The 27679-nt window shown below is 37.4% G+C and overlaps 1 protein-coding gene, 1 long non-coding RNA gene and 1 other non-coding gene across 3 annotated transcripts in view; 1 reads left to right on the top strand and 2 right to left on the bottom strand.

Annotated features, from left to right (window-relative positions):
• The window catches only part of LOC135151449 (uncharacterized), a 96537-nt gene that overhangs the window by 66315 nt on the left and 2543 nt on the right, over positions 1-27679 (top strand). The gene's annotated exons all lie outside the window — the stretch shown is intronic.
• On the bottom strand, positions 5279-7205 carry LOC135151081 (uncharacterized). Its single transcript, XR_010289551.1, has 5 exons — positions 7086-7205; positions 6806-6874; positions 6302-6524; positions 5698-5822; positions 5279-5494 (listed from the first exon to the last, which is right to left on the bottom strand). It is a non-coding gene; the product is annotated as an uncharacterized LOC135151081 (long non-coding RNA).
• Positions 26359-26465, bottom strand: LOC135151902 (small nucleolar RNA R71). The gene has a single exon (XR_010290809.1). It is a non-coding gene; the product is annotated as a small nucleolar RNA R71 (small nucleolar RNA).

Here is a 27679-nt window from a genome sequence, read left to right as displayed (position 1 = left end):
TGCTACGGTATCCAGTGATCAAGATGACAACGGCACTCCTGTGACTCAAGGAGGGGCCACATCATAGTCCTGTTATTCTGCTATTATCTAGAACTATTAAGAGTTGGTTATTTTGAACTTAATCTATGTAGTATGGCAGATTTGTTACTGTCTTAAGCCATTGAAAGATTTAGTACTTAGCTATTTTGTTGGTTGTTGGGATTGGTAGTTAGTTGGATTTTGTGACTGTTGGTTTGGTAGAAGATTATGACAGGGTTGCTTTGTTGGTTGATGGCTTGTTTAATTAGGAAGGGATTTATGAATGTCCAAAACTGCTATTGCAAAATTTTTATAAAAAGTGTTGCATTTTACTTTTTCCAGTGTTGCAATTTTGAATTTATTTAGTGTTTCATATATCATTTATCAGTGTCGCCAGTGTTGCAAAAGCTATGTGGGACCCACTAAAAATTCGGATCATGTGGGGCCCAACTATGACGTGGCAAGTGACTCATCAATGACATGGCAAGTGACTCATCAATGACGTGGCAGATGGACCCAGCTTACGTGCCAGGTGACGTGTCAGGAGGGACCCAGCTGACGTGGCAGATGAAGTGGGACCCACCTTTGTTGCGTGTCCATCTTTAGGGGCAACACCAATAAGTGTTGCCTTTATGAAACTGCGGTGTTGCATTATAGGTATAATACAATGGATAATCGTGTTGCATTAGATAGCCATAAGCGTTGCCTTATAGGTCAAAGGCAAGGCTCGCATATGCAACGCTCAGGAAGTGTTGCATATCTCGATTTCGTGCCTAAGGCAACACCATTTGGGGTATAAGGCAACACTCTTGAGCGTTGCATATGAGCACTTATGGCGTAGTGAGATGAAGTATATCAACCAATCTTAGCCAGCAGATTTCATCGAAGACCCTGTGGACATAGAAGTTCAATATCATCTTCCATTTGCTCGTGAAAGAAAGAAGCGTGGAGAATCCACTGCAGCTGAAGAGCCTACTCAGAATGAGCCTTCTACTCCAATTATTCACTGTTCAGATGCTGAAGAAGGAGAAGTCACTCGTTCTGAGTGAATAGATTGATTAGGATATTTGTTAGATATGTTCGAGGAACATCCTTTTGTAATCTATTAATTATCATGGTTTAATGTTTAATGCAAAGCCATAAACTTTTGCTATTTACATTCCTTTGTTTAAATCTTTGTCTTATCTGTTAGTTGAGTTATCCTCTAGGAAATTTGCATGTTATGTTAACAAACAAATAGGGGGAGATTGAAAGGCATATGTTCAGCTTATTTGTATTTAAAGAGGTACAACTCAACTCAGATAAGAAAGCTCAGTAAATAGCAAGTCATCGGAATCCGTACGAAGAACGTCAAATGATTTATGGGAATTATATGTCAGATAAATTCCAGGATGCTGCTACACACCACTGAAAGAAGTTCATTAATATGTTCAAGCCTCAGTGCACAAATAATCTTTTATGGCACCTCCAGGAGTTCAGAAGATATAAAGTTTCTATACTTTATTTTATCAGAAGATTCCATTTAATGAAGATGTACCTACAAGACGAAGACTCGACGAACAAACCAAATTCTTAATGTTTATTTGACAGAGAATATTTGATTTAACTAGATACAGATGAACCAGACAGTACATCTGTGTATCAGTTATTCAATTTAAATATTTGAAGTCAAGCAGAAGTGGTAGTTCGTTCGTTCGACAGATCAAGGAGAAGTTATTGAAGTTTAAAGAAGACAGGATGCCATTCTACAGAAGAATGGGTGTTTAAATTATTAATGGACTATTATTTCACTTCTTGAATAATTATATTAATTATGTAATTTATTTATTAAATTAATTCACTCTCGAATTAATTTAATTTATGAATATATATAATTAACTTAATTAAGTGGATAATTCTTTATTTAATTTAAACTACATATTACATTTATTCATCTATACCAACGCAGCAAGAAAATTATAAATTGTCTTGCCGGTCTGTTTATTGGAAAAGATGTGTATGCTGCAAGACAATATAGAATTGTCTGGCCGAATTATCAACTAGGGGTAATTGAAGCTACGCAAGACAATTGGACTTTGTCTTACCGAAGTGGGCAATTAAAACCTGCAAGACAATCAAGCATTGTCTTACCGAATGAGTCATGCCTCCTGCAAGACAACTGATTTTGTGTGACCGAATGTTGAAGGGGGTCTGCAAGACAATCACATTGTCTTACCGAAGCTTTTTGATTGCCTGCAAGACAATAGAATTGTCTGGCCGAAAGTAAAATCCTGCCAAGACAATTAGAATTGTCCTACCGAAGTCCTGTATTGTCTTGCTAGTTATTAATTGTCTTTCTGCCTTGTTTTAGGTTTGTTAGACAATCCAGAATTGTCTTCCCTTGCTTTATAATTGTCTTACCCTTCTTGTTTTGTCTTTGCAAGCTTATTTGTCTTGTCTTTTCATTGTCTTACAAGTACAATGCTTTGCCTATATATATGGCTTAGCATTCTTCATTTCAAGTGTTCATCACTTTGATATTCAAAGCATTCGTAAAGCTTTCAAGTTGTTCGTAACTTGCTTGATCGTTATATCCACAGTTTTCTGTGCTTTGATAACCTGGTTGTTTTAATCACTAAATCTAGAATATACCCTGTCGAATTTATTCTACGAACTTTAGTGGACATTAAAACTGAACCATTTTAATTATATAACGACCTCAAACATTGTTATATTAATTGATTATAATCTGATTAACAAGTCATATTCAATCAGATTCACTTCTGCGATAATTTGGTATCGATTGTATTCAACCCCCCCTTCTACAATCGTATCTGGACCTAACAACCATGCCTTTATTGAAGACAACATCTTAACATTGTTTCCAATGAGTAAAATGTCATCAACATAAAGCACTAGAAAAACCACTGCATTTCCCTCACATATCTTATACACGCATGCTTCGCTTGGACATTGATCAAATCCATACGACTGGACTGCCTGGTCAAAGCGAATGTTCCAATACCTAGAAGCTTGTTTAAGTCCATAAATAGACCTCTTCAGCTTACATACAAGATGCTCTTGGCCTTCTTTAATGAATCCCTCTGGTTGCTGCATATTGATGGTTTCCTCAAGATTTCCATTAAGGAAAGCTGTCTTCACATCCATTTGCCAAATCTCATAATCGAGATGAGCTGCTATAGATAAAAGAATACGGATTGACTTAAGCATGACTACCGGCGAAAAGGTTTCCTCATAATCGATACCTTCTTTCTGAGTATACCCTTTCGCAACAAGTCTTGCTTTCCAGGCTTTCACCCTTTTGTCTGATCCCCTCTTTTTCTTGTAGACCCACTTACATCCAATAGGTTTTATACCTTTGGGTGGTTCCACGAGATCCCAGACCTGATTAGAATACATTGATTCCATCTCAGAATCCATTGCCTTTTGCCAAAGACTTGCATCTTTGTCTTGTATTGCCTCTTCGTATGTTCGGGGATCATCATCATGTTCACCAGTGACCAAGTCTGAAGACTCTCCCAAAAACATGAATATGTCGGGCTGTCGAACAACCCTCCCACTACGACGAGGAACTGGTGCGGTATTAGTGACCGGTTGCACAGTCTGTTGTGGTTGTTCTACTTGTACTACAGGTTCATTATTCGTCCCTCCCACTAGTTCCTCTAAAACGATACTACTCATGGGTTTGTGATTCATTATATAGTCTTCCTATGAGAATCTTGCATTGGTGCTAACAGTGACATCCCGATCCTTAGGACTATAAAATAAATAACCTTTTATTCCCATGGGGTAGCCTACAAACATCTTTACTTCTGTACGAGATTCTAGCTTAGTCGCGTTCTTGTTCAGCACATGTGCTGGACAACCCCATATCCGAATGTGTCTCAGACTCGGTTTGTCCCCGGTCAACAATTCTAAAGGTGTTTTAGGAACTGACTTAGAAGGTACTAAGTTTAGAAGATAAGCTGCAGTCTCTAACGCATGTCCCCAAAATGACTTAGGTAAATCCGAATAACTCATCATCGATCTAACACTCTCTAATACCATCCGAATAATCCGAATGACTTGGGTGTGCCTGGTGTAGTCAACTGGGATTCTATCCCATTCTTTGATAAATATTCCCTGAATTCCCCAAGCAAGTATTCGCCACCATGATCAGATCGTAGTGACTTGATACTTTTATTATGTCGCTTCTCCGTTTTAGCTTTGTACTCTTTGAATTTATCAAAGCACTCAGACTTACGGCGCAACAAATAAACGTACCCATATCTAGAATAATCGTCAATAAAAGTGACAAAATACTCATAACCACCTCTTGCTTGGATATTCATAGGTCCACATAAATCAGAGTGAATCAATCCTAACACTTCTTTGGCTCTATTCCCCTTTGCCTTGAAAGGCCTATTGGTCATTTTACCTTCCAAGCAGGATTCACAAACTGGAAATGGCTCCACTGCCAATGAGCCTAAAGGCCCGTCTACTACCAGTCTTTGAATCCTCCTCAAGTTAATATGACCTAATCTCAAGTGCCAAAGATATGTTTGGTTCAAACTAGAAGGTTCCTTTCTTTTATTAGCACTACAACAAAAACAGCATCAGACAACGGTTTTTGCCCGTTGTCTGATACCCAAGAAAACCGTGGTCTATTGCGATGCCGTCTGATACGCGCCTCAGACAACGGTACGAACCATTGTGTGAAATAAAGAAACACATCGGTTTATGTTTAGCTGCGTGTTGTGTTATATCCGGAAACAACAACGGAATCATTTCAGAAGGTGTTGTTATAAACATTTCACAACAACAGCCATATTTTGGATTTGTGTTGTTGTTAGGAGTTTCTACAACAGTTTATGGTTTACTCACTTGTTAGTAAGAGTATCAGACAAGAATTTTTGCGTGATAAAGGCTCATGTTTTACTAGCTTGTACAACGGTCTTACAGAAGTGGCCACTTGTGTAAGGCTCCATATAACAATAGTCTGTATATTAGAACAATTGTGTGAAAGCTAATCTACAACGGTTTTTATTTTCAGATGCTCGAGTAATATTGCTTCAGACAATGGTTTGAGACTGCTATTTACTTATTTGTATATGTCTTAGACAACGATTTTATTCTTAATATTGTGTTGTTTGTCGGGCTTAGGACAACTGTGTTCTTTTTCTTTTCCTTTTGTATTTAGTTATGTCCGACAATGGTTTTACATAACCTAATTAACTATGCTGGAGAACATAATTAACAAGCCATAAATGAGTAACAAAAGTTTTCATTAACAACTATAGTAACAACATACAGCCACATACAAAAATTTAAAATCTTGTTATGTTTCATAGGCACATAAGAAGCAAGGCTTTAAGATCCACTCCGTACTCCTCGTCTTCTTGACCACAACTCCATTTCATGCCCTTGGCCATGGTTGTAACTGCATCTGTGTAATAGAATGACTTGTGGATAATTGCATCTGGCCATGGAACTTTACCTGTTTGTAATGATGTCAAGTAAACTATCACGAAGTAAAAGCAACAAACTCTATCTGCTATTTTTGTGAGACAAATTAGACACTTTATACATGCAACTGAACAATATATACTCTGGAAAAACTTGTTTCAAACAACATGAAGAACAATTCTGGGAAAACCAAAACATAAATGATCATCAACAGGGAAAAAGCTTAAAACTAACCTTTGACATAATAATAGCAGAAATCTGTGAGGATAAATGTTTGGACAATTTCAGAGAAAATGACCATACCAGGCTACAAACCATCACTTAAAGGTTGTTAACATCCGTCCCCTTGTTTCGAGTACCTGAATGTGACATGGACAGTGGTTCTTAGTGATATATTGTTCCATAGAATTAATTTTTTGTAAAAAAAATAGCATTATATAATATACATGGAGAATCCAATGTGCACAGGTAAGAATGAACAAAGTGTAAACAGAAAAGGCCCAACAAATCCTGTCAAACAGAAAAGGCACAGCAATTGCAAGAAGACAACGGGAACATAAGCAACTAATCAGCTATGACTATGATTAAATTTATCAACCGAAAGCAAAAGCAACTCATTCATGAGGCACAACTGTATTTACATATAGTATTTACACCAGGAGCACCACCGGCTTTTAGTGAACATTGCAGCAAGAGCAAGAGTCATTGCATTTGATAACCAATATGCTAAAGTTTCATTGTTGTCCTGTGTCTACAATCACAGAAGCATATCTTAAATTACCAAGCCAACAATTAAATATGGCAGGCCACGTAATTTGATTTAAGAACATATACACACCTCAATAGCATGGCCAATTGTTTGTATGATTCAATCAAAAATACTAGTTCTTTCGACTTCTAATGATCTCCACTGCCTTAGGCATTTGTGTATGATGCAGGCTGCAACAGGCCTGCCTTTAGAAAATCCAAGGTGATGTGCAATACAACGCATAAGAAAATCTTGATACTCTTGCTGGGTTTTTTTCCAGTGATTTTTGGGGTCTCTCCTCTACCTCTGCTGCCTGTTTTTATTTGCAATTATATCAAAAGCCCAGCAGCTGACTAAAAATATACTGTATTATGCTGTATTATGTAATCAAAGACAGTTTAACTCCATAGTTTAGCAACTCATTGATGAGGCAGAACTTTCATATTTACATTTAGTATTTACAGAAGCACTAAGATTTGGCAAGCATAATATCAAACACACACATTCATACGGCGGTGAACAATTAGTGACACATTCATACTCAATATGCAACTGATTAAAAAAAAATATCAATTGAGAATCTAGGGTTTGGACCTGCAAAAGGGGAATGAAGATGCGAATCAAATCCTAATTCTCCTTTAGCTACTCCAGAGAATCAACACACTGCACTTACAAATCAAGCCAAAAACAACTGTTAGTACGATAAAAACAATCCTAATCACAAACAAAAAGAGGATAAAGAGAAGAGCGGCCGCGAGAGAGAAGAGAAGAGAGAGTCGGACAAAGAAGAGAGACAGCGAGAGAGAGATTATTGGAGAGAGTGAAGAGAATAGAGCTAGATGGCCAGAGAGAAAAGAGAAAAGAAAATAGACACCTGAGAGAGAAGCATAAGGAGGGAAAACCTGCTATCGGAGTCCGAGATGCAGAAGAAGAAAGATAAGTGGGAAATCAAAATTTGGGATAATGCTGAAGGGGGGAAACGAAAAATTATGTGGGGGGAATGAAATGGCTCAGCTCCAAAGTTTGACATACAAAATTGTATTATAAGTATTAAAAATATTATATTTTATTATATTGTCTAGTTGAATTATGAAAAAATTGAATGTTTTAAATATTTAATTATAGTTGATTATCAAAATATTTAATATATTTTCTTGAATTATGTAATATTATTACATATTACATATTATATACTTAAATTTAAATTAATTGAAATTAGCATATTTTAAGAGCTAAATATAATTGTAATATAAATAACTGAATATTTTTGTGGATACTAATTGTTATTTTGGGGTAAATAACCCCGCTCATTTTTTCACCTAGCTAGATAGATGTGCTATTTTTTTTTGAGTAATTTTTTTGTTATTTATATAGTATTAATAATTGAAAAATATTATAAAATGGTATTAGTATGTGTTTAACATTATAATTAAGGAAGTACACAATAAAAATTTTGTTATATATACGATTAACATTGTATCAATTATTCATTAGTAATCATTTTTGGGATTACCATTGTATTAATTATTAATTATTTATGGGAACAAAACTTTTTTTGATTAATTTTTCTTTTCAAAAGTTAAAAATTCTCTATTCCTTGATAAAATTTTATTTTTCGATTGTTTATCTTAAAACATAAATTTATATTATGCATATATGCAAATATAAATTGTTCATTTGTACAATGAAGATAATTTTGTAGTTATGATGTAGGTATTAGTATGTGTTTTATGTTTACAATCTAGAAAGTACTGAATAGAATCTTTGTTATATATACGATTAGCTATGTATTAATTTATAAATATTTTTTTTCGATGATCAGACCGTACGGATGTCGAGAACTAACAATATTAGTCATATATAAAAAAATTCAAATTTTTTTATATATATTTTGTATGTTTTTTTAACAATACCAGTCAAACATAAATTTTGTCTTATTGTGAAAAGGTAAAATTTGTCTTGTAGTGTCCAGCAGACAAGGGTTTTTATACGCACCTATGTTGTGTCATTGAAAATGACACAACTGTTCCGGAAGTTATACCGTTGTAAGAGAATCCATTGTCTAAAATAGGTTCAAACAACTCTTCGGAGAAAAACCCTTGTATAAAAATAGTGTAGACAACGGTTTATGAGAAGGAAACCGTTATATAACAAATTTTCTTTTTTAAGGATTAAAAATTCGCATTTTCTTGATCAATTCTTGGTTTTGTACTTTTTGTCATAATAAATATATTTATATTATGCATTTATGAAAATATGTATTGTTCATTTGTAATATCAAAATAATTTTGTAGTTCGGACTTATGTATTAGTATGTGTTTCATGTTTACAATTCACAAAGTACTGGATAGAATCTTTGTTATGTATAAAATTAGCTCGATATTAATTTATAAATATTTTTTTCGATGATCTAACCGTACGGATGTCGAGAACTAACAATATTAGTCATGTATAAAAAAAATCAAAAAATTTAATGTTTATTTTGTATGTTTTTTTAACAATAGAAATCAAACGTAAATTTTGACTTATTGTAAAAAGGTATTTTTTGTCCTGTAGTGTCTAACAGACAACAGTTTATATACGCACTTATGTTGTATCATTGAAAATGACACAACCGTTACCAAAGGTATATCATTGTAAGATAATCCATTGTCTAAATTAGGCTCAAACAACGCTTCAGGGAAAATCCGTTGTATAAAAATAGTGTAGACAATGGTTTATGGGAAGGAAACCGTTGTATAATAAATTTTCAATTTTAAGAGTTAAAAATTCGCATTTCCTTGATCAATTCTTGATCTAATGCAAGAAAACCTATGACTATGAAGAAGTTGACTATTTTTTGTTATAATTTTGGTTAGGACTTTTGAATATTTGCACTCTCTTATGTACGTTTATTTTCTTAAAAGTCATTCAATCAGACAATGTTTTATTAGTTAAAGGCTTGTCTATAAGGCCATGATACGATGCTAACAAAAACACTTGTATGTTACCTTCCCAGTCACACAACACTATGTGGAACCCTTGTTTGAACTGCTCGTAAACAACACAACAAATAAAACACTTGTCTCATTACAACAACGGTTTCTCGGAATATTGTCTGAAGTTTCTTCACACATCGGCTCTAAAAACAGTTGTCTAATGTGCATCATTAGACAATACTACAATTAAGATACCGTTGTCTGATTAAATTTACTAGACAACAGTTTTTTAACCGTTGTAGGTAGTAGGTGTTAGACAATAGTTGTTCGAGGACGAAAATAAAGTGTTGTGTCTTTGTTTCGGCCAACACTTTTTTCAGCGTCCGTTGTCTGTCTAGTGTTGTCTGATGCCAGTTTTGTTGTAGTGTAGAGGTAAAAGATGTGTTGTTCAATACCCTATCTTGTAGTTGCAGTGCAGGTTGACTAGGATTAATTATATACAAATTATCTTGCAATGTACCAGAACATATAATCCGTTTATTCATCATAATAGAAAGATTACGATCCAAACAAACATTATAACCATCCATAGCAAGTTTAGAAACCGAAATCAAATTCCTTCTAAAAGAAGGTACATAAAGACAATTGTTCAAAACCAAAATCCTATCAGAACCAAAAGATAAATGAATAACTCCTACTGCAACTACTGCTACTTTCGTAGCATCTCCCATGAACACGTAGATCTCACCATCTCTAAGCATTCTGGATTGTTGGAACCCCTGCATAGAGTTACAAACATGATCAGTGGCTCCAGTATCTACACACCAAGTGCTCGTAGATATAGCCGCTATAAATGTTTCTATAACTAGAGAAAGAGACATACCAGTATTGTTTGTCTTCTTAGGAAGAGGATAATCCTTTTTCCAGTGACCCGACTGCTTGCACCGATAGCAATTCCCCTAAGGCTTTTTCACACCACCTTGAACTCCCATTGCCTTCAAAGCTTGCTGTGTCTGAGCCTTTTTCTTCTTCTTATTGCCTTTCGGCTTAGAGGAAGAACCTTTCTCAACCACATTCACTTGAACACTCTGGCGAAACAATCCTTCAGCTGCCTGAAGTTTAGTCAGCAGTTCCGCAAGACTGTACTGCCTCTTGTTCATGTTGTAATTCAAGCGGAACTGCTCAAAACTCTTGGGCAAGCTCATAAGGACAATGTCAATCTGGGTTTCCCCGTCAAGCTCAGCACCAAGGATCTCTATCTCATTCAGATGTGACATCATCTTGAGAACATGATCCCTTACAGGTGTAACTTCAGCCATCTGAGTGTTCATTAAAGCCTTCATGGCTACTTGCCTAGCAGCCCTATTCTGATCTTCAAAAAGTTCTTTAAGATTAAAGAGCATATCCGAAGCAGTGGCCATAGCCTGATGCTGATGCTGCAAAACACCCGACATTGCTGCCAGAATGTAACATCGCGACATCTCATCAGCCTTTATCCACCGCTTATAATACTCTTTCTCCTCATCAAGAGCATCAGCAGCGGGCTGCTCAGGCTTGGGTTCATAAGTGCAAAACTTGTACTCCTCAGCAGTCAACACAATGTCCAAATTACGTTTCCATTCAATATAGTTAGGTCCGGTAAGTTTGTTATCCTTAAGTATGATGAACAGTGGATTAAAGCCTATTTTATCCTGAGAATCATGCATGAAAAAATTACATTACACATAGAGAAGGGTGCATTAAAAATTAAGACCTATTGGTTACTCTAACAATTATTAAAAGTAAATGCACTAACGTTTAAACACCATAAGTTTCTGGTACGTCACGATGGTGACATGTATACCACCTAAATTTGTTTAAACGTTACTTCGGTCCTATTACTAAACAATAAGCCACGTTGGGGTGGTCTATATTATTTTTCATAGCTAAGTGTATACCATCATCAAATCTTAAATTATCCGAAACCTATGGAACTTGGTACGCCACGATGGGCGGCATGTATACCTTCCAATATTCTTTGAATAGAATACTTCAATTCAATATTCGTGTCTGGTTTGAATTCTAGGCAGTGGAGGAGTCACATCGGTCTCACTTAATACCCATAAGCCTTAGAAATCGCCTCAAATCAGAGATAAAGAAAATTTGTATCTATTCGTATTAATTTAAGAAGTTTGTTCCAGTAATATCTATAACATTCTAAACACCATAAATTACATGCCACGATGGGTGACGTATACATAATTTATATTCATCTTTATGTTAAATTACATACAAACAATGATGGAGACCATGGGATTTAATATCATATTAATTCCTCTCCCACTTAGAATTTATGTTAGGTCCTTTAAACTCACTATATAATATGATATAGTGATCACAATCTGTAAAACAGTAAGACAATATGAGTAATTGGAATCAATAAACTCTTATATTCACAAAGCTTTTAATGGTTACAAAAACTCTCTCAGTGATTTATATTGTATCACTAAGAGCTGCTAGGGTTCTTAACAATATACTCGATAACTCCACTCCTATAGAGTAACCCTAATCTGTGTTTATATAGACACAGTTACAAAATCAATCTCTGATTTGATATCCTATAAATCAGCTAATAAATCTATCAATCAAAGATTGCTCCAGTTTTCTGTTTAGTTTCCATAGTCAGCAAATCACTCCTCAGCTTCTATCCTTCCTTGAAGTATATCCGCTTCTGAGCTCTTTCCACGTGTAAACTCTGTCGAGTCTTGACTATGTAAACTCTGATCAGACTTTATTAAACTCTGTCAGACTTTGCTAAACTCTGTCAGACTTTGCTAAACTCTGATCAGCTTCCAGTTTAAACTCTGATGATTCCTGTTCTAAAACAAACCTTAAGAACATCAGTAATCATCAATTATATCTAACAATCTCCCCCAACTTGTGCATGAATAAATTATGTGCAAGTTAACAGATAATTGATGATGTCAAAACAGTTAAGTCAAATGCAACAGAGTTTAACTATATAACAGAAAACTTTTAAAACTTACAGAAACTTTTACTCCCTAACTTCATAGACACCATGAGCAGTCTTTAAGTATCCTCTGAGGAGTTCTTTTTCTGCTTCTTCAAGAGCTGTAATCATTTGTCTTTTGATCTCTCTCAGCTCTGGATCTGTAACTCCAGTTTGATAAATTGCAGCTCTGAGATCATAAATCTTGTTCTTCTTCATGAGGTCCTTATTTAGCATAATGTGGCCTTTGTCAGATTCTTCATTGAAACTCAGAGCACTGACTCCAGCTAATGTCTCTATTTTGGCTGAATTTTTCTTCATCTCAACCAGCTGTCCTTGACTGTTGAAGTATTTTGGAACAAAAGGTCCAGCATTTTTGTTTCCTGTAATACTCATCTTTCTTCTGATTTGATCTTTAAGCAGGTTGGAGATGTGTTGACAAGACTTGTTTTTCACTTGAAATATGTGTGACACATATCTCAATTCCTCCCAGTGTTTAGCATAGAGATCTGCTTCAAGTACTCTAAACACTGTTCCATCAGACATGAAGTAGATAAGGATATTATCTCCTCTGTCATTCTTTACCAACTGGACTGAATCAAGTTTATCCATTTTGTCTTGCAATACTCCAGTCTTGGGAGCACAGAGAGATGAGGGGTCATCTGGTCTTGATCCTATACTCTGATCAAATTTTTCATACTTGGATCCCAGCCCTCCTTTATCTCTTCCTGCCTTTTGATGAGAAAATGGTTTAATTGAGCCTTTTTCAAAACTTATTTCAGTCATCAAAGTAGGTTTTGCAAATCCAGCCAGTGGTGTAGTTGTTGGTTTGAACACAGCTTGAGCTTTGTCAGAGACTGTGTCTTTCTTTGCTTCTTTATTGACTTGAGCTGTGTCAGTGGTCAATTTTTCTTTTTGATGTTCTGCAATATGAGCTCTGTCAGAGATTGCAGCTTCTGTTTTCTTTTCCCTCACAACTTGATCCTTGTCAGAGGTTGTAGGCTTCTTCTTTTCCCATCCTTTTTCCAGACGTTCATCTACTTTGCTTTTACCCTTGGAGGTGTATTCATCTTCAGAGTATACCTTCTTGATTGGTAAACTCTGATCAGCAACAGTAGTTTCTTTGATCAGTATCCCTTTTTCCTTTGGTCTGGCAGTTGATTTTGCAGGCTTTTGGATCTTTCCAGAGTTTATGGCTTCAATATGTTCCTTTTTCAGCTCTGCTTCTTCTGCAGCAATCAACTCCAAATCCAAATTTGCTTCTGGATTTTCTTGTTCAAAAATCAATCTAGCAAGCTCTTCATCAGTCATGGGTTTGTCTGATCCAGTCACTGGTCTTTGATTAGATCCAGATGTGATGTTGTGAGTTGGACCAGACTTTGTGCTTTGCTTAGATTGTTTCTGACTGTCAGAGTTTGAAACTCTTCCACCAGTCCCTGCTTGAAATCTTTTGTGCTTTGTAAAATCATCAGCATCATCATCATCATCCTTTTTCTTCCTTTTCAGAGATTGAGTAGTAGACTTGCATTTGACTTGAGCTACTCTCTCCCCCTTTTTGACAGCATCATCATCAGGAATCAGAATTGATGTGATCAGTGAAAGTGAAGTTTGGATAGCTTCCAGCTGCTTTGACATCTTTTCTTGATTTGATTCAATCAAGGTCATCCTTTGGTTAAGGGATTCATTTGTAGTGACCAGCTTCTGTACACTTTCTTTCATAGGATTGATTGTCCTTTTCTTTTCCAGGTCATTTGTCTCCTTGACCTTTGCCACCTCTGTTCTTAGACTATCAATGGATTTAGATGTCTGGGCATGAGCAGGATGAAATGTCTTTAGATATAGAATTGTGCCCTTGAGGCTTGACATAACATCAGAGTTTGTAATTTTCTTCTCTGCCATAGCTAAGAACTCTTCAGCTTTAGGTGTTTCCAAGGAGTGCTGGTGACTCAACCAGAGTTTATCCCAGACTTCATTTGGTGGATCAACCTGAAGATCCCTTGGGAGTGGCTCAGAGGCTGTATTCAGAGTTTGTAGCCTTGCACTGAACTGGCTAGAAGACTCCCATTTCTGTTGTGTCAAAGGGATTTCAGCATTGTCATCCTTGTCAGTATCTGAACTGGTATCATCCTCAGTATCAGAATTTGCTTTTTCATCTGCAGGAACAGGATCTGCAATTTTCTCCACATTATCCTGAGGAGATTTGTCTTGTGCTTCAGACTGTGACTTGATGGGCTCTTCACCAGTCTGAGCAAGAGTTTGTAAAGCTTCCACAGCTACTTTGTCAGTTTCATCAACTACATCAGACCTGTAGTTCTCTGGAGCTGTATCATGAACAATGGCATCCTCTGGAATTTTCATTGGAGATTGAGGAATTTGACCATGATCAGATAGTGGAGTTTGACAATCAGACTGAGTTGCTCCAGCTTCAGCAGTAACTGGTTCATCACACCTGATCTCTTTATCTACTGCAGATGCTGTAGGAGTTGCTTTAGGAGATGTTGTAGGAGATAATGGTGTGGCATCAGTGATAGGAACAGCTTGAAGAGGTTCCACCATCAGAGTTTGAGAAGGATCAACAGGAATTGGACTTGATGGTGTTTGCTCTTCTTGGATAGTGAAATCAGTAATTTCAGATTCTGAAATCTTGGCTCTCTTTGGCTTGTGTGCCCTTCTTTTGAATCTAGCTGGTTTTTGTGGAGGGCTAGACTGAGCAGGTTCATTGGTTGTAGGTTCAGAGTTTACATCTTGTGCAGGTTCAAGATCATCAAAGTCATATGCTGCAACAAGCCTTCTCCTTCTTTTCTGCTTTGGTGTAGAAGCAGCTTCAGAGTTTACTAGAACATCAGAGTTTGGGGCTTCAGAGTTTGTTGGTTTATCAGACTTTGTCTGTAGAACTTGTGTATCGACAGAGGTTCTGGTTTTTGTTGTAGAGGGTTGGTCATCAGACTTTGTTGTTTTGGATGGTTTTGTAGTTGATGATCTGGGTTTTCTGGTGACTGTGGGAGAGGTAGGATGTTGTGGTTGAGGTTGTTGAGGCTGTGGTTGTGGTTCCTGAGGAAGATTCAGCCTTGCCCTGAATGGAGCTGGGATTTGCAGTGGTCTGAGAACTGGTCTCTTCTCATCTTTAGATATGAGATCCTTAAAAGCCCTTTTATGAAGTTTAAAAGGCTTGATCTCATCTGCAGCATCAAAATCCACTTCTCCAACAGTGGCATTAAACAACAATTGGCAAAATCTTGAGAAATAAATAACATTCCTGTTCTCAAGCATTCTTTCACCAATATTTCTAAGAACTAATCTACCAAAATCAAAAGCAGTAGAATAGATCAGAGAATACCCGATTTGTAGCATGTCCATTGGAATAGCATCCCAGTTTGTAGATTTCTTCTGGAAAGCTCTGGTAATGCAATCAAAGAAGAAACTCCACTCCTTATTGAGCCATGGACGCTTCAACTGACCCAGTTTATCCAGAGATTCGTAGTACCCCAAATCAAGCATCATTGTTCTGAGATTTGCATCTCCATTTGTAATGTATGCAGGATGTTCTGGCAAGTTGAGTGCCTGACGAACTGTTGCTGGAGTAACTGCATACTCCTCCCCGTCATAGGAAAACACAATTGATGGTGATCCATCTGCACCACCATTGTCAAATGTACCCGTCCTCCAAAAGCTGATGATTTGGCTTCCCGAAAGTCTTGCAGGAGCGGTGAGAGCTGTACCGATGACACTTTGTGCCAAGAATCGCTGAAAGGGATGATAATCCCTTGGGGCTTCAGCAGTATCAAGGATGGCTGCATAGTTGTTGGGAACAAATTCAACACCTGCCACGATAAAAGCTGTAGTTGCCATTATATCAGAGATTGTGTTTGAGAAAATGTGCGTGAGAAGATTTGAATATTAGAGAGAAGAGAGCAAGAGTGTGTTGAGAGAGTATGTGTAAGTGAAGAAGTGAATAAGTGTATAAGTGAATGATAAGAAATAAAATCTGAAGTGAAAGACTCTTCAGATTTTGTTTCACTGAACACGCATGAGCTGTTTGTTCACTTGGACACCTGTTACAATATAACTGGTAGATGAATGTTAGTGGGATAGAGAAACGAGAGTAATCATCATGAGTGCAGTAAAACATGCGCAGTAATAAATGCTGATTACACGTTCTCCTATTAAAATGTTGTGCATGTAAACCCACTAATAATACATCCGTTTGAAACATATTCTCTTCACATTCTCTGAATATTTGAAATAAAAATCAAGATTAAATCTCTCGAATTTTAAACTCTGAGATTTAAGTCAAAGAAAATAAATTTCTGTGAACCTCAGAATAAAGACATAATTATCAGAATATTCATCAATAAATCAGAGTTTGTTCTAAAATCCATAGCTCAATAATGTGCCTGTGAAATGTGTGTGTGGTCATGTTAAATCAGAGACTATAAAATTTCACAATTTCGTAATTATAAGGTAGACAAAAATAATTTATGCAGACTCTCAAAATTTAGACTGAGATATACTCTGATGATAACAATAAAATAATATAACCCCCTTTTTTTTTTTTTTTTTTTTTTTTTTTTTTTTTTTTTTTTTTTTTCAGGACGCTTCTCAGTGTAAGTGAGGCACGACCTTTAAATATACTATTGCATTGGTATTTCTCCAGTAATCAGAGATTGTGACTGGTCACCATAGATTATAAAATCTTAGCAATTACTTAATACCAGCAAATGTTTGGTTCTTCCCAGTCACTGTCATATTAACATCTAAGATCTCAAAGGAGTACCATGCTTATTTTTCAGGGGGGGTTTTGTCTCAGGTAACAAAAACATCAGAGTTTATAATCACTGTCTAGTATATGAGAGAAAATTTAAATTAATCAGTCTCACTTATAATTAAGATATGTGAAGTAGTAGAGTCTCAATGATATCAACATGCATAGTGAACTATTGTAGCACAAAATTGAGATCAGGATTGAGGAACTTAGCTGAGATTCATGATTACTCATTCAGAACATGCTTCATGGTATCTTCATAGGTGTTTTGTCTCAGAGAAGATAAAAAAAATGAGATCATTTATCAAGATTCAGAGTTTTATAAGCATCAGAGAATATTGTCAGAGAATGTTATCAGAGTAAAGCAAACAGAGTATATCATCAGAGAATGTCATCAGATTTTATCAATCAGAGAATATCATGGCAGATGTGTGAGTAATACATATGGTAAATTTGACAAGTTAAATTTTAAAGATCTAACCAATATGTTTACTCAGTTCCTGATATCATTCCTAGCTCATTCACCAGCCTAGTAAAAGTTGCTTCACTTAATGGCTTGGTGAAAATGTCTGCTAGCTGCTGTTCAGTAGGAACAAAGTGGAGTTCAATGGTTCCTTCCTCCACATGCTCCCTTATAAAATGATATCTTATACTGATGTGCTTTGTCAGAGAATGTTGAACTGGATTTCCTGTCATAGCAATAGCACTTTGGTTATCACAATAAATAGGAATTTTAGAGAAGGATAACCCATAGTCCAACAGTTGATTCTTCATCCAAAGAATTTGAGCACAACAGCTGCCTGCAGCAATATACTCTGATTCTGCTGTTGATGTGGAGATGGACTTCTGCTTCTTACTGTACCAAGAAACTAGTCTTCCACCCAGAAATTGACAACTCCCACTTGTGCTTTTCCTGTCAATTTTGCAACCTGCAAAATCTGCATCAGAGTATCCAATTAGACTAAAATCTGATTCTCTAGGATACCATAATCCCAATGATGTTGTTCCCTTGAGATATCTGAATATCCTTTTTACTGCAATCAGATGAGGTTCTCTTGGATCTGCCTGAAATCTTGCACATAGACATGTGGCATACATAATGTCTGGTCTACTTGCAGTCAGATAAAGCAATGATCCAATCATTCCTCTATAGTTTGTGATATCCACTGATGCACCAGTATCTTTGTCTAGTTTGGTTGCTGTTGCCATAGGAGTAGTTGCAGCTGAACTGTCTTGCATACCAAATTTCTTTAAGAGATTTCTGGTATACTTGGCTTGATTTATAAAAATCCCATCTTCAGTCTGTTCAACTTGTAAACCCAGAAAATAACTGAGTTCCCCCATCATGCTCATTTGGTACCTAGACTGCATGAGCTTGGCAAATCTTTGACAGAGTTTAGCATTAGTGGAGCCAAAAATAATGTCATCAACATAGATTTGAACTAAAAGCAGATCATTACCATGATTTAAATAAAACAGAGTTTTATCTATGGTACCTCTAGTAAATCCACTTTCAAGAAGAAATTGAGCTAGAGTTTCATACCATGCCCTTGGAGCCTGCTTTAGTCCATAAAGTGCTTTGTTCAACCTGTAGACATAGTCTGGATGTTGTGGATCCACAAAACCTGGAGGTTGTTCAACATATACCTCTTCATCCAGTTTCCCATTTAGAAAAGCACTTTTGACATCCATCTGAAATACCTTGAATTTCTTGTGTGCAGCATAGGCCAGAAAGATTCTAATTGCCTCCAATCTTGCAACTGGAGCAAATGTCTCATCATAATCAATACCTTCCTGTTGTGAATACCCTTTTGCCACAAGCCTTGCTTTATTCCTTGTAATGACACCCTCACTGTCAGTTTTGTTTCTGAACACCCATTTTGCACCAACTATTGATCTGTCTTTAGGTCTTGGTACTAGGGTCCAGACTTTATTTCTCTCAAATTCATTTAACTCTTCTTGCATTGCTTGAATCCAATCAGGATCTTGAAGAGCTTCCTCCACCTTTTTGGGTTCTGTTTGTGACAGAAAGCAATGATGTAAACACTCATTGGCTGTAGCTGTCCTTGTTTGTACACCTGCTTCTGGATTTCCAATAATTAAATCAGGTGTATGAGATTTTGTCCACTTCCTAGCATGTGGAAGTTGACCATTTTCATCATTGGATCCTCCCCCTTGATCCATGCTCTCCTGATTCTGCTGATTATTCTCTGTAGCTCCCCCTGCAATTGTGCTATCAGAGTTTGAATCAGTATTCTCTGATGAGTTTGAGTTAGCATTCTCTGATGAGTCTTGAGTAGAGTCTGAAACATTCTGATGCTCCCCCTCAGCAAGTGCTTCATCATCATGAACTTGTGAATTTTCACCAGAGTTTGCTGTGTTTTGTTCACAGTCAGAGTTTGACTGTTCATCAGAGTTTGTTGAATCAGAGAATATTTCTTCATTTTCAAAATGCAGTTCTTCATGATCATCCATATCTGCTAAGCCCATAATTCTTTTGTCATCAAATGACACATGTATGGATTCCATGATGACCTTGGTTCTCAGATTATAGACTCTGAAGGCCTTTGTTATCAGAGGATATCCTACAAAAATACCTTCATCAGCTTTTAAATCAAACTTGGTAAGCTGTTCTGGATGAGTCTTCAATACAAAGCATTTGCACCCAAATATGTGAAAGTACTTCAGATTTGGCTTCTTTTTCTTCACCATCTCATATGGGGTTTTGCCATGCTTATTAATCAAGGTTGCATTTTGAGTGAAACAAGCTGTTTGAACAGCTTCTGCCCAGAAATAAGTAGGCAATTTAGCCTCATCAAGCATAGTTCTGGCAGCTTCTATAAGAGTTCTGTTTTTCCTTTCAACTACACCATTTTGCTGTGGTGTACCAGGTGCAGAGAACTGTTGCACTACACCTCTTTCTTTGCAGAACTCTTCCATTGTTGAATTTCTAAACTCAGTTCCATTATCACTTCTAATAATCTTCACTTTGTCTTCAGATCCATGATCCAGTTGTGTCACATGATCCATCAGATGCAAGGCTGTTTCATCTTTAGAGTGAAGAAAATATACCCAAGTGTATCTAGTATACTCATCAACAATGACAAGAGCATATTTCTTCCTTGCAATGGATGGTACATTGACTGGTCCAAATAGATCAACATGTAGAAGATGATATGGTTTGTTTATTGAGAATTCAGTCTTACTCTTGAAAGATGTCTTTCTCTGCTTGGCTTTTTGACATGAGTCACACAATCCATCAGATGTCAGAAGTGATTCAGGAAGTCCTCTCACAAGCTTTTTCTTTATAAGCTCATTTATGGAATTGAAATTTAGATGTGAAAGCTTCTTGTGCCATTTCCAACTTTCTTCTGCAGAGATCCTTGTAGACAAGCAAATTGCTTTTCCTTCAGAGTTTGTAGGCAAGTGGATTTCATAAATATTCCCATGTCTGTGAGCAGTTACTGCCACTTTGCCTGTTGACTTGCTTACTATCTCACTGTGTTCTTCATAGAAATCAACATGATATCCTCTGTCACAGATCTGACTGACAGAGAGTAAATTGTGTTTCAGCCCTTGAACAAGAGCTACATTTGATATGATGACATTTCCAAGATTGATGTTGCCATATCCCAGAGTCCTTCCTATGTTGCCATCTCCATAAGAAACACTTGGGCCAGCCTTCTCCACAAATTCTGACAGCAGGGCCTTATTTCCAGTCATGTGTCCTGAACATCCACTGTCCAAGACTAGAATATTCTTCCTGTTGCCCTGCAATCACAAAGACCACTAATTGTTAGTTTTAAGGACCCAGACTTGCTTGGATCCCTTGGCCTTATTAAGTTTGTTAGCTTTTGCAGCGGTATGATTATCAGAGTTTGAGCTAACAGACTTTGCAACAGAGTTTGTACTGGTAACAGAGTTTGTACTTGCAGAGTTTTTATTAACCTTTAAAGAAGGTTTCAGTTGATAATAATCATAATACAAACTATGATATTCTTTGCAAGTATAAATAGAATGCCATAAACTACCACAATGAAAACATGGATCTTGTGGTTTATATCTAATACTACTTTTTCTAACTCCAGACTTTGTAGGTAAAGAGTTAATGTCCTTGTTCTTCCTGCAAAAATTAGCAAGATGATTAGTATTACCACAGTTATGGCATGTCTTCCTAGGTGCATTTGGAACAGGCATGTAGTTATTACTCTTGTCTATGCCAATTTTGCCATTTCTATTTTTCCTAGGCTCCTTGTTTCTGTCATCAGACTTTACCTCTTTAAGCTTATGTTTAAGCTGTTTCTGAGTCATCAGTCCTATGTTAACCTGTTTGGGCTTTTCAGATTTTAAATTGTTGTTAATCTCTGATTTTGGTCTACTCTGTTTAGAGGATTCAGCAACAAATTTAACAGGTTTAACTTTGGGCTTTTGAGTTTTAACAAACTCTGTTTTTGATGACTCAGCTTCTGTGTTATCAGTGTAACCTAGTCCCTTCTTCCAATTTCCACTACCTAAGATATCCTGAGTAGTTTTCCCTGAACTAGTCCATGTCTTAATAACCTCCCTTTCCTTAGCAAGTTCTGATTGAAGAGATGCATACCTCTTTAATAATTCATCTTTGACAATGACAGCATCATCTCTTTCTTTCTGAACTTCTAGCATTTGAACTAATTCTTTTTCTAGAAAATCATTCCTTTTCTTTACACTCAGAGTTTCAGATTTTAATCTTTCATTCTCTAAAGTCTGATCTCTAAAGCTAGTATGTAAAGTTTTAAGAAACAATCTTAACTCAGTAATATCTTCAGTATCAAAGGCAAGAGTAGAGTGAGGTACCTTTGTAGTAGATTCAGAGTTGTTGTCAGTGTTTGCCATTAGAGCATAATTGACTTCTTCTTCTGAATCAGATGTATCTGTCCAGTTTCCTTTCTTGGTGATAAAGGCTTTTTCTTTTTCCTTTTTGGCCTTCTTGCATTCAGATGCAAAGTGACCCTTTTCACCACAGTTGAAACAGGTATACTTGTCAGCTTTTCCAGCTTTCCCTTCCTTGCCCTCATTCTTCCTGAAGTTCTTCTTGTCATAAACTCTGTCAGAGTTTCTGTCTTTTCTTGAAAAACTTTTGCCTTTGTTGAACTTTTTGTAGGCCAACTTCTTGAAGCTTTTCACCATCAATGCTGCTAACTGCATCATCTCACCATCACTGTCATCAGAGTCTGAGACATCAGAGTTTGAGTCATCATAGTTTGATGACTCATTGTCAGACTTTGTGACATGAGCTTTTCCTTTGCTCTTAGCAGTTTCCTCTTGAACTTTCAGAGCAACAGACTTTGATTTGCCTCCATGGCGTTTGCTTCTCTGCTCCATTTCAAGTTCATGAGTCTTCAGTCTCCCAAAAACATCATCAAGAGACATCTCTCCAAGATCAAGATTGTCTCTTATTGTGGTGACTTTCAAATCCCACTTTTCAGGAAGAGCTAAAAGGAATTTGAGGTTTGAGTCTTCAAGATCATATTCCTTGTCCACCAGAGATAAGTCATTCAGCAGTTTGACAAATCTGTCATACAGATCTGTCAAGGACTCACCAGATTTTGAGTCAAAGTGCTCATACTCCTGTGTAAGGATGGTTTTCCTGTTCTTCTTGATGGCCTTAGTTCCTTGACATCTGGTTTCCAGAGCATCCCAGATTTGTTTTGCAGTTTTGCACCCAATTACCCTATTAGACATTGCATTATCAAGGGCACTGTGTAGAAGGTGTTTCACCTTAGAATCTTTACCAATTGACAAGATGTCCTCAGGGGTATAATCTTTCTTTTCTTTTGGGACCATTTTCTGGGGTTCATCTGCAAGCCCAACAGAGAGCTTGGTAGGCATATGTGGTCCATCATAGATCCTGTCAAGGTATTCTGGATCAACAGAGTCTAAGAATATGATCATTCTCTCTTTCCAGACTGGATATTCAGATGCCTTAAGGATTGGAACTCTAAAGGACGAAGCTTGTGATTTTTCAGACATGATTGTGTTTAAGATCTCACTGTAGTAATCTTAACAGAGCTGGCTCTGATACCACTTGTTAGGTCCTTTAAACTCACTATATAATATGATATAGTGATCACAATCTGTAAAACAGTAAGACAATATGAGTAATTGGAATCAATAAACTCTTATATTCACAAAGCTTTTAATGGTTACAAAAACTCTCTCAGTGATTTATATTGTATCACTAAGAGCTGCTAGGGTTCTTAACAATATACTCGATAACTCCACTCCTATAGAGTAACCCTAATCTGTGTTTATATAGACACAGTTACAAAATCAATCTCTGATTTGATATCCTATAAATCAGCTAATAAATCTATCAATCAAAGATTGCTCCAGTTTTCTGTTTAGTTTCCATAGTCAGCAAATCACTCCTCAGCTTCTATCCTTCCTTGAAGTATATCCGCTTCTGAGCTCTTTCCACGTGTAAACTCTGTCGAGTCTTGACTATGTAAACTCTGATCAGACTTTATTAAACTCTGTCAGACTTTGCTAAACTCTGTCAGACTTTGCTAAACTCTGATCAGCTTCCAGTTTAAACTCTGATGATTCCTGTTCTAAAACAAACCTTAAGAACATCAGTAATCATCAATTATATCTAACAATTTACTTTGAGGATTTTAACCTAGATGCATCGCCCTATGTTAGTTCTTCGAAGTCCACATGCATACTATCATGGGAATAGCAACACAAAGAACACATAACATGGCAGCATACTAGCATGATTAAAGCATGAATTAAAAACATCCCTATGTCCATGTCATTCTAGCATGCGAAGGGTTAGTATCACATGGCATAACAACACAGACAAGAAACACATAATAACCATAACCAAGAATTATGTAAAACAAGATAAAACACATCAACTATTATGGCCCTGGAAAAATCTGCTTCGAAATCATCCTTCGAAAAATTCCAGAAAACTTCGAGAGCCCGTTTGGATGCCTAAACGGCCTCAGAATGCCTCAAAAAATTCCGAAAAACAGACTCAAAAAGATCGCATTTGTAGGTCTCGTTCTGCCGTTTCCGAAAAGTGCTCGTTCGCCCAAATCAGACATCGTATGCAAAAGTTACGGCCAAAACAGGGCAGCACCCCCGAAACCAGATCGCAGCAGCGGAAGACCTCTGTTTCTTGCCCCGTTGATCAAACAATTACATACAAATTGTACAGACGAACCAGCCTATTCTATTACATCAGATCATAATCTAAAACAATTACAAATTGAATTACAAGATTAAACTATCACGATCAACCCTCGTGATTTACAACAGCCACGATAAACCACGTGGAATCCAAAGATAACAGAATTAAAACACAGCCATAATAGTGGATAACAACCTGCATCACAGAATCACTATATACATGCATATATAATTGATAAGTGGATTTCATATCCACTTGGAATGTCTTTGTTTCGACTTAAATTGATGATTTGGCCTCAAGTATGTGGTGTTTTTGATGTGTTTCTTGTGGTGTTGTGTAGGTTTCCTAGAAGGAGGATAAAGGGTGGATTCAAGGCTAGAAGGTGGAAGAAACAACGTAAGGATCGAGCGAGCAAGGAAGGAGAAAATGGAAAGGAGGTTCCAAAAGCGTTAAGGCCTGCCCAAATGGGGTCTCCACCCCACTTACGGGGTCTTCACCCCGTTCTGAAGAAGAAAAATCTGCCAAGATGGGGTCTCCACCCCACTGATGGGGTCTCCACCCCACTTCAGCAGAATAGGGGCTGCCAGGACAGGGTCTCCACCCCACTGACGGGGGTCTCCACCCCACTGACGGGGTCTCCACCCCACTGACGGGGTCTCCACCCCATTCTTATGGGAGAAAAAGCCCAAATTGCCTATTCTTGATCCGTTTGAAGGCCCGATTGCTGTGGGACTTAAATAAAAGCTCAAGGGAGAAGTCTAATAACCACATTCGGAGAGCACGTGACGGCTACAAAGAAGATCTAGTTTTCATAATTTCAACTTTGTAATTCTTCGAAGTAGGCGTAATTATGGATGCTCGTTTGGTTTTGTTGCATGACTCTTACTCTAGTACTTTCGTATTTGTTTTAGACATCTAGTATAATGTTTACATTCGAACCCATGATGATGAGAAGTTCGATTATGAACTAATCATTGTCATGGGGTTTTAGCGGATTTATCGATGGATTTCAGTAATTAATTTGTCTTATTCATATGTGATGGTTTGATTTCCTCGTATTGGTTGTGCTTATTCGTCTTGGATGCGTAGCTAACATCTTAGATTGTTTGTTAATCTTTATTGAAGCGACAGTGGATATATAGATTTAGAACTTGCCATGCGAGCATAGGTTTTGTGTTCGATAACATGACTTGTGATGTGATTTTACCCATCTTGCATCGCCCTATGTAATCTTGATAGATAACTTGATCTTCAACCATTATGTTTTCAAATTCTATAGACATATAGGGTCTAAGCATAATTGGTGTCTGTTTACCTTCTATCTTAATTGTGGATGTGTAACACTATGGTGCACGTATAACGACAGTTAGTGTGTATCAGTCTCGTGTTATCTGATTAGTTATCAACCATTACAATCGAATATAGGCATAATTATGAATGAAGTTTTTGATGAAGCCAGAACTCCATGTTTTATTCTCATAGTAATTTGATTTCAATTATCTTAGTTATAATTCGACTTGATTTAGTTAATTTAGATAAAACCAACCAAATTGTTATTTGTCCAAGCATTGAATAATAATCATACATCGGTGCATAAGTGCATATTTATGAATACACCAGTCTCTGTGGGAACGAACTGAATTTGAATTTCTATACTACTTGTGACCACGTACGCTTGCGTGATTTTGTGCGAACAAGTTTTTGGTGCCGCTGCCGGGGACTCGGTGTTTTACTTTAGTTTATGCGCTTGTCATTAGTGGTCGTTAAAGTTCAGTGACTTGGATTCTTTTCTCACTTTAGTTCGTTGTGTGTGTTTCAGGTACTTTAGTGACGTGTATGCGAACACGTTTTCAGGCTCGTAAGGAAGCATTGGTTAAGGAAGAAACGATTGTGAATACTACAATGGGTGATCAACCACCAGTTGCGAATGATACTAAGGCTCTTAAGGCTTTCTCTGAGCCTAAAATCAATGACATTCAGTCGAGCATTGTCAGGCCAGCAATTCAGGCCACCACTTTCGAGATCAAACTGAGCACTATTCAAATGGTGCAGAACTCAGTGCAGTTTGGGGGTTCTCCGACTGAGGATCCTAATACGCATATTCGGGACTTCATTGAAATCTGCGACACTTTCAAGTTTAATGGTGTTACTGATGATGCCATCAGATTGAGGTTGTTCCCATTCTCTCTGAGTGATAAAGCTAAAGGATGGTTGCATTCTCTTCCTACAGGATCTATTACGACATGGGAGGATCTGGCTCAGAAATTTCTTACTAAGTTTTTCCCTATGGCCAAAACAGCTGCAATCAGGAATGCTATCACTCAATTCTCTCAGTTGTCTTGTGAAACTCCATGTGAAGCTTGGGAACGCTACAAGGAGATGCTTCGAAAGTGCCCACATCATGGGATGCCTGATTGGATGGTGATTAATTGCTTTTATAATGGCTTGGGTCCTCAATCGAGGCCAATGCTCGATGCAGCATCAGGTGGAGCTCTAGGGGCTAAGAGCTATGATGAGGCTTATGAGTTGATCGAGATGATGGCCGCGAATGAATATCAGAATCCTACTCAGCGTCTTCATCAGGGTAAGGTAGCAGGGATTCTGGATGTTGATGCTACTTCAGCAATAGCTGCTCAGCTTAAGGCTCTTACTATGAAGGTGGATTCTCTGGCACATCTGAGAAATCAGCAGCCACCTTCAGTCTGCGAGCTCTGTTCTGGAGCACATTCTTCGGATCAGTGTGCTATATCGAGCGAATCCGCTCAGTTTGTGAGCAACTTTCAGAGGTCGCAACAGCCAGCTCCGGCCACTTATCATCCCAATAATCGGAATCATCCGAATTTCAGCTAGAGCAATAATCAGAACTACATGCCACAACAGCAGCAACAGTTTCAGAAGCAAGGATCTTGACCTTTTAACCCTTCTGGTTTTCAACAACAGTTTGCACCGAGGCAGCAATTCCATCCACCCGGATTCCAGCAACAAAATCATGGGCTGGCTGGACAGTCTTCCAATGAAAGATCAGAATTGGAAGAATTAAGACTAATGGTTAAAAGCCAATCGGTCTCAATCAAGACTTTGGAGAATCAGATTGGGCAAATTGCTAATGCGTTGATTAATAGACCACAAGGAACTCTTCCTAGTGATACTGAGGCCAATCCGGGCAAGAAGGAAGTGAAGGAACAGGTACAGGCTGTCACCTTGAGGTCCAGAAAGGTTACGAAGGATAAAGAATCAGCAACAGAGCGAAACAAGGAAGAGAGTGATCAACAGGGTGTAACACCCGTGCTCTCATCTGAGTCTGATAGTGAAAAAACGGTTGTTGAAGCTGACAAGAATAAAATCAACGAGGAAGCAAGCAAGGATTCAGCCGAAAAGTCTAGCCCGAAAACTGATACTGGGGTCAAGCAAGTGTATCCACCTCCACCTTTTCCGAAGAGACTTCAAAAGCATAAGCTCGACAAACAATTCGCAAAATTTCTAGAGGTTTTCAAGAGATTACAAATCAACATACCTTTTGCGGAGGCTCTAGAACAAATGCCGAGTTATGCTAAATTCATGAAAGGTATTCTATCTCGAAAACTCAAACTTGAGGAATTGGAAACCGTGGCTTTGACCGAGG

Source organism: Daucus carota, chromosome 3, assembly GCF_001625215.2.
Source record: "Daucus carota subsp. sativus chromosome 3, DH1 v3.0, whole genome shotgun sequence".
In the NCBI taxonomy this organism is placed as follows: Eukaryota; Viridiplantae; Streptophyta; class Magnoliopsida; order Apiales; family Apiaceae; genus Daucus; species Daucus carota.
This window is presented reverse-complemented; position numbering and strand designations above follow the sequence as displayed.